This window comes from Polyodon spathula, chromosome 15 (assembly GCF_017654505.1).
Source record: "Polyodon spathula isolate WHYD16114869_AA chromosome 15, ASM1765450v1, whole genome shotgun sequence".
NCBI lineage: Eukaryota > Metazoa > Chordata > Actinopteri > Acipenseriformes > Polyodontidae > Polyodon > Polyodon spathula.
The window spans coordinates 34,351,425-34,360,087 of NC_054548.1; the positions used below are offsets into that span (position 1 = coordinate 34,351,425).

Consider the following 8,663-nt stretch of genomic DNA (forward strand, 5'->3'; position numbering starts at 1 on the left):
GCCTACTTGGACATGGCGTCACTGCACTTTGCAAGGCTGTGTCCGAAGGTTCGTTCGAAGACTGTTTTAAACCTTCAAAGGTTCATCAGATGGGTCCACGGACTGTGGTTTGTTTGTTTTTTTTCTTCCTATTAATAGAAACTGTTTGACAATATGTGAATACTATAAATCACACATTACATGTCACTCGCATCAAAAGATCAAATTTTGCATTTGTATAATTATGTAAACAAAAGTTGTTAATAAAATCCGCTACCACATCGTTATACATTATGTACAACTGGGCAGGGTGTAGTATCTAAAGCAGTGGGCTCGCACTTCTCTCTAGTGGCTGTCTAGTGTACAAGACAGTGTAAGAGAAGTGCTATGGTAGAATGTTTGAAACATACAAAATATACGCCAACACTAATAATTTTTATTAAAAAAAAACTGAGCACCGTCCATCTTTCTCCACTCCAGCTTGTGTTATCCAGAGTCAAACCTTTAATTTCTTCATTCGCCACTTCGACAGCAAAGTGTTGTATAGCTTACGCTGTATTTAAAAGAAATGTCTTGAAACCCCTCTGCTGTTTGTGATTTTTTTGTCCAGACAACCAAAAAAAAAGCTGAATACAAGCTGTGCAAGTGACTTCAATCATGCCGCCTTCAATCATGCCGATAGCAACCAGGCGATCTTCATTACTCAAGTGGGGCAAGGTCATATCATTCGCTGTTCTTGCGTTAATTGAAATCATGTCTTTTCGAATGGCTATTTATACAGATTCTTAATTAACTCATTTTTGCAATTTTAACTCAACTCAAATACCAAACGCTGAGCACCTGGCATTTTTATGAAATCACATGACTTGAACTCAGTATTTTGTTATCCCAAGAAATATAATACTACTTAAACAAATCAACAAACTTATCTTCAGCTGCTCTGCGTATAAATGCTGACTCACAACACTTCTAAGGCCTCATACACACACACACCGGTTAGCACGACAACCGCAATAACAAACTTCACTCGCTGTGGTTGTTTGTTTTACACACACACCTTTCATTACTGAAGTGAGTGCACTCCCTGTTTAAACTAACAACTGTACTTACATGACATTCGGTAGGTTTATGTGTACTATCCAAGTGGGGACCTGTGTCGTTCTGTACTATCCAAATGGGGACTATAATGTGGGGTGTATTTATATAAAGGATTACGAACCTGGTGAAGTTTTATATTGATAGAACCATAAAAACACAGTTAGTAGCCTAATTACTATAACTATGTTATATCAGTTACCTACAATGTACTTGCATGGTGTACTTACATTGCACAAACACACACCGCAGTGTGTGAGCGTCACTCTGTACTATCCAAACGGGGACTTATGTCGCTCCATACTATCTAAGTGGGGACTCCAATGCACATGCACAGAAAAAGAAACCACAAATGATTCCTGTGACAGAAGACAAAGAATCTTCAAAACCACCTTCCATATTAAATCCATATGTTTTTGCCAGACCTTATTATTTCAGTTCTCTGGAGCACATCACAGGATGTGACAGCCTATGGCGGTTTGCTGAAAGCTTTGGAGCAAAACACACAGAACACATTATATCCACACGACTCCGCAAACACATGGCTACTTTGTCACAATTATTAAATCTGCAAACTCATGAACTGGACCAGCTGGCAACATTTATGGGTCACAACATCCAGGTTCACAGGGAATTCTATCGACTTCCTGAAGACACAGTCCAGCTTGCAAAAGTAAGCCGTGTGCTTCTTGCCCTGGCGAATGGACTTCATAACAACAAAGGGAAAACACTGGAGGAAGTCACACCAGATGTTGATGGTAAGTGACAGAATAAAAAATGCAAAATTGTAAAGCAAAATTGTTTAAAGATTACTAAATGAAATACCAGCAAAAAACAAGCAATTGTTTCTGTACATAATTAATCAAAACATTTAATAATTTAAATAAACTTGTTTTTATTAGTTCTACTGGAAGACTGACAGAAATACCTGGCCTCTCAGAAGGAAGATGGACAGCGAGTCAGAAAAATTAAACAGAAAACAGCATTACACCAATAAGAAAAGGTAAAGTATTACATGCAAGCATGTGCAAATAATATATTTTATACATTGCAGATTACAGCATTGAAATGTAGCTCAGTTGTACTGATCCCAATTTATTAGGATTGGGCTTTATTATTATTATTATTATTATTATTATTATTATTATTATTATTATTATTATTATTATTATTATTATTATTATTATTATTATTATTATTATTATTATTAATAAAAATGTTGTCAAAGATGACAAATAAGAAATAGTTGTACAAATAAGAGAATTGTATTCAGTGTAAAATTTTGCTGCTGCGTCCTTGCAATTGGCGCCGTGACACATTTTTTGATAAAACCTTTCGAAATCTTCTTGGGAAACGGTGAAGCGATTGATCTGAAACTTGGCAGATATCAGCATCCAAACTTGCATTTGTGAAGCAGAAGTTGCTGTGATAAATTTTAATGTCAAAATGGCTGCCACAAATCTTATTGAAACACGCCCCTAACAACAAACTGCTGCTGTTTGAAAACCGTTTGTCCAACAAACTCCAAACTTGGTAGTTATCGTCCCAGTAACAATGGAATATAACTATATCAAAACGTTTATGTTTTATAAAACAAGATGGCCACCAGATGTATGTTTACGTCCAAAATTTAAACTGCCTCAGTTGACAAACAATTTACTTGACTAACTCTAAACTTCACAAGCACCCTCCTTGACACTGTAGCAATACAACTGACTTTTAAGAAACTGGTGTTAAACTGAAATGGCCGTGTGACGCATTTCTTCTTGAAACCTCATGAAACGTTCTTCTTTGGCACCGTTGAAGTGATTGATCTGACACTTGGCAGATATTATCAGCATCCAAACCTGCTTGCAAAGCAGAAGCTGCTGTGATACAATTCAGTAGTAAAATGGCTGCTGCAAACTTCACCGAAACGCACTCTTAACAGCAGACTGCTTTTATTGAAAACCTTCTGACCAACAGACTCCAAACTTGGTAGGCATCGTTCCGGTGACAGTCGAATACAAATATGTTAAAATGGTTATGTTTCGTGAAACAATATGGCTGCCACGCCTACATTTTCTTATTATATTTAAAACTGCTTCAGTTTAAAATTGGTTCACTTGATTAACTCCAAACTTGAAAACCATCGTGCCTGTGTCAGTAAAACTTCAAAAATGGCATTTGTGCATTAAACAAGATGGCCGTCTGATGCATTTTTGAAAAATAAACTTTAAAAATCTTCTGTGGAACTGTTGGAAGTTGCTGATTTTAAACTTGGCATAGGATGAACTAAACACACTTAGACGGGTAATGATACTGGGGCTTGGGAGCCGTCAAACTGCCTGGCATTTCTTGTTGTTAATAATAATAATAATAATAATAATAATAATAATAATAATAATAATAATAATAATAATAATAATAACAATATTATTATTATTATTATTATTTTACTTTTTTCTGTTTGTGAAAATGGATGGAGAATCTTTAGTTTTACGTGCCGTGCAGGGCCGGCGTCAGAGGGGGGCGCTGGGGATGCGACTGCACCCGGGCCCAGCCTCTGCTGGGGCCCATACCAAAGACATTCTAGAATATCTTTGCCCAGACCCTTTTTTTTTTTTTTTTTTTTTAAGTCCATTATCAAAAAACTGTTGTCCTGGTGGTTCAAAAATAAACCGTGGCAAAGTTGTACTGTCAGTCAAAACACACATTATCAAATCAGAGGTACGTAGGCGGGACTCAGCGTGAAACTTTATAATAGGTCAGTGTCAATTAAAAAACAACAGATGGGTGTGGGGGGGGGGGGGGGGGGTGGGGGGTGGGGGGGGGGGGGGGGGGTGGAAGTGCATTTACATGCACAGCTGCTGTTTAGAAAGAGTATAACAAACAGTTTTCATACAACAGGTGTCAAATCACAAATACTTCCATATCGGTTCAACTTTATGAAGCTCTGTAGCGAAAACTCCAATACATCACACGCTTCCAGGATGTTTCCTGGTTAAAAGGTGTTTCTGAAAGGACCAAAAAAGCGTTTATTATATTTTTAAGCGAACCACCTTCAGTTGATTGACAAGTGTCAAATGACACCATTGTTCATTATACATCGGTATATCAAATATGCCATCAAAACACAAGTCAGGTTGTTCAAAGCAAAAAGAGCAGAAAAGACAGCTAGCAATTTCCCAAAAAGAAGCAGAAAATGCTAAAAAGAAAAAAAAAAGTACAGTAAATGGTTTAAAAGTGGGCTGGCAACAGCAGATGGAAGTATAGTGCGACAGCGGAACTGCCAACCTCCTCCTCGCACGAAAAATAAACAACAGTTGAGCCAGAGGAAAGACGTGAATCAGAGACATTGGATTGGAAATATACAACAACAGCAAACACAAGGTACTGAATTAGGTACTCTAAACCCGGTACCCAGTCAGGCACCTTTATGTGATTTTTATGATCCAGTTACTTGGACTGACTTTTGTACCAAAGAACTAAGAGTTGAAATCATGCGCAGCAAAATAAACTGATGCTGAATTCCCCAAAAATCACACATGATTTGTACTCATTTTTTTTTTTTAACAAAACTTCAATTAGATTTATGTTAGGTTGAGGATTGATTGATTGATTTATTTATTTGGGGGGGGGGGGTTGTCTGCTTCACACTCTTGCAACAGGGCCCAGAAAACTGGCCCTGCTGCTGTGGTCCTGGCCTGGACAGGGACCTTGTTTTTATCAAGTATAATACATTTGTTAATAATTGTTATATCTCAGTCTCCTGCTTTACCATCAAAAATAGTAAGAGCCATCACAATCTAGTATTATTACTATAATAATAATAATAATAATAATAATAATAATAATAATAATAATAATAATAATGTATACTATAGTGTAGCGCAGGGGGCGTTTCTTTACAATATTTGCCAGAAGCCCCGCCGACCATTGAGACCCAGCGTTTATTATGTAACATCACTAACATCGTCAAACACTTCACATGCAATCATGGAGAAGCCACTAACATACAACCTTATAACATTAACACAACTAAACTGCAACATTCCAGCAACATCGTTAAAAGGTTGTGTCAGTGGGTATTAAGTAACAATTTTATTTTATAACATAATGCCACTGGATTATATACACCCACAGTACAATGCGAAAGTAAACACAGATATGCAAGCTGAAGAACGAATCTGCACTGAAAAACTGAACTGCATCTACCACTGTTAATAATAATAAACACAATAAAATCCACTAAAAAATACCACACAGTATAATGCGCATTGTTATGACCCGGTTGTTACTGGAAGTTTACGGTGACAGAAATAATATTAATAATAATAATAATAATAATAATAATAATAATAATAATAATAATAATAATAATAATAATAATAATAAATACAGGAAAAGTAAAGGAATATAAAAAAAACGTTGTACAAACAGAAGTTAGAAAATTGGAAAGGCAAGTTTAAAAAAAGTACGTTTTCAGACTACTTTTAAAAATATTGAAAGGGTCAGATTCCCTGATCACTTTTGGAAGAGCGTGTAAAATGTGAGGCGACTTTGCATTGGATTATTAAGTACACATACTATTTTCTTTAAATCCATTGGCTCTTATTTCATTTCTAAAGAACTGATTGGCCCAAGTTTGTGCGTGTAGTAAAAAATAGTACTTGTAGTCAAATTAGCTTTTTTGTCGCTAGATCCAGCGACTTTTGGGTTTCCTTAGCGACAAAAACATTGTCAAAGCGACTAGCGACTTTCACTGCCGACAACAGGGATTTTCAGAGAAATAAGTCGCCAAATTGTCTCACCACAACATTGGCCACACGCCGCTCAATACACCACGCTTCTCTTGTCCTGAAATAGTGCAGTGGTGACGTTCTTAATATAATGCAAATTTCCGCAATTCTGGGCAGAATCGCCAGCAGAAATCTGTGCAGATCCTGCACAGCCCAGCGCAGCTTTGAAAAGTTGCTGCGGAGCTGGTTGCGGCTGTGAAACAAAGAGATCACGAGTGACTAATCGTAATGCAAATAACTACTACCACTGCTTACCTCTTGTTAGTGGAATCGAACGACATCAGTCATTTAAACAAACATAATATACTAAATCCGTGATATGTGATGTACAATGTTACAATAAAATCAGTTACATCAGACTAACTCTGTATAGGTAGATAATCCAGACAAATACAAGTAGGATGTTTAAAAATGATCAACCATCATTAATACATTTACCACTGTTTATATTGGTGTTCACTCTGGTTAAGCGATTCCAAGAGGAGTGGTAACAGCGACATTTCTGGCGACTTTAGAAGGTCTAAATAGTAACCCTAATGACTTTGTGCGGTTTCTCTAGCGACGTCCTGTGTGGAGCCGGCCACGCTGCGTGTAGTTAACAAAACAGAACGCGTAGTGTATCGCAGTACTACAGAAACGACCGAGATGGTCTTCCATACAAATTAACAGTATTAAATATTTGAAACGCGTACTAAATAACGCGTTTTTTAGCCGGGTGGCCTTCCATACAAACCTGGCTAAAACTGCACGTGTCTCTTCTATTTACAGTAAAACATACACAGCACACCAGTTTAAACTGCTTCCCATGACACTGTATGCCAAGGAACTACTCTCTCTCAGTCATATGGACATACATGTACAAATAAGGAAATGTTATGCTGTAGCACGCCTAATATACAATGTGGAAAAATAAAGAAACCGAATGTATCGACAAAACGCGGCCTCTAAATAAAAATGAGACAAGAACCTACTATGGCCTTTATATTAGAATGTAAGTTAGTTAATGTTTTAACAGACGATGAAAAGCTTTTATTGCATCAGCCACATGGAAACAAACAGCGCCGCTATATACAGTGGCCATGTGGTCGGGTTACCATTCTTAATAAACTGTTACCAAATCAAATTTGTTCTAAATGCAAATGTTGCTACATATACATATTAATATCACAACTCAGAATTCTAAATACATTACACTAAAAAAGTGAATGCTCGTACATTTCCCAGTGATGACAAGAAGCACGGCTCTTACCGAGTAGTAGAGTCGTTGTCAGTTTAGATGGAGAAATAGAAAGCCTATTCAGATTGCTATTAAGTGATATCGACAACAGGAATAATTCTTTACAGCAATAATTGGCATTTCTCAGATTCTCGAGTTTTCTCGTCCTGGCAGATGCAACGGAAGGTGTCCGCTTTCTTCAGGCATTTAACGTGTAGGGTGTGTGCTGTTCAAAAGGTCTCGATTCATTGACTGGTCATTAAACCCCGCCCATATATCCACAGAATGTAACGACACCTTGCTTAAATGCTTTTACACTACTGTAGATAACAAGACCAAAATACGCACCACACATATACATTATACAAAATACTGTATCATTAAATGGATTGTATATTATTCTACAGTTTGCTACTATATGTATTCAGCGTGGCTATTAGCTGGGGTTACTGCAAAATGTCTATCTTCTTACCTAATTTTGCTTTACTGCAGACATTTGACACGGGATGGGGTAAAAGTCGGAACGAGATGGAACGGCCCGGAACGGTACTTTAATGAATTCGATTGCTTTAAAGAAACAGCATAGAAAGTTGCACATACGTGAGGAGAATATTTTACCAATCAGAACCGATTAATAACGCGCTGTCATTAACCCGTTCCGGCCCAGAAACTTCTTTTTATCACCAAAAAGCTCCCGGAACACTGGGTTCCAAAGGTGCAAAGAGGACGAAAATTATACACACAACGCAACTAAGTGAGGACATCATAACACTATTGAGAACACCCACCGAACCGGCCTTTAACTGCACATTCTATGCAATAAACAGCTGTATAGCTAAACCCGCCCGGAACACGGGGTTCCGAAGGTGCAAAGACGACGACGTTTCATATGACACAACGTTTCAGCTTGGTGACTTTTACTTGTTTCCCTTAATATTTCAATGCGCCTTTTTTGTGGAAAATCCCGCAATTCCTGTGGCAGCTCTGATTCATGACAAGGACACAACACATGCCCATAAAACGTTCTTTTCATTTCTAGCAAAACATGTGCTCCAGGTCAGCAACAGGTCCACAGTAATAGTAACCGACAGAGAAGCAGCTATTGTAAAAGCGATTGAAAATGCTATTCCGAGTTGTACGCATGTGGTTTGCTGGAACCATATTATAAAAGACGTCGAATTCTGGGTTTCAGCTCATGAAGGAGGGAAAGTTGACAGGAAAGTTTACACCAACAATGTTCTGCGGTTGTTAGACTGTGAGAGTGAAGAGGAATTTCTGGAGTTGTTGGAAAACCTAAAGGTAAAATGGAGTGCATCCTTTCTCAATTACTTTGATCAGAAACTCAGAAAGGACATCCTGACAAAGACTAGCAGATGGCTGTTGGAAGAAAGAGGGATATATAAGAAAACCAGCGGAATTACAACAAACGTATCGGAAAGCATGAATGCCGTGCTGAAGAGGTTAACTAAGCTGAAGGAAGTGAACATGGATGAAATGGTGTTGGCTTTCTTCTTTCTACAAACATTCTACTTGAAAGAAGTTTTGAGAGGACGGTGTGACATAGGAAATTATCATCTTTCACCTGAGCATGC

General features: G+C 37.7%; 1 protein-coding gene across 2 annotated transcripts in view; it reads right to left on the minus strand.

The window, feature by feature from the left end:
• Positions 1 to 7,302, minus strand: part of LOC121327849 (high affinity cationic amino acid transporter 1-like) — a 50,240-nt gene extending 42,938 nt beyond the window's left edge. For both annotated transcript variants that reach the window (XM_041272113.1, XM_041272112.1), the window contains exon 1: positions 7,105 to 7,302. The gene's annotated coding sequence lies outside the window, so the exon portion shown is untranslated. The remainder of the gene's footprint in view (positions 1 to 7,104) is intronic.
• Positions 7,303 to 8,663: the final 1,361 nt, after the last annotated feature.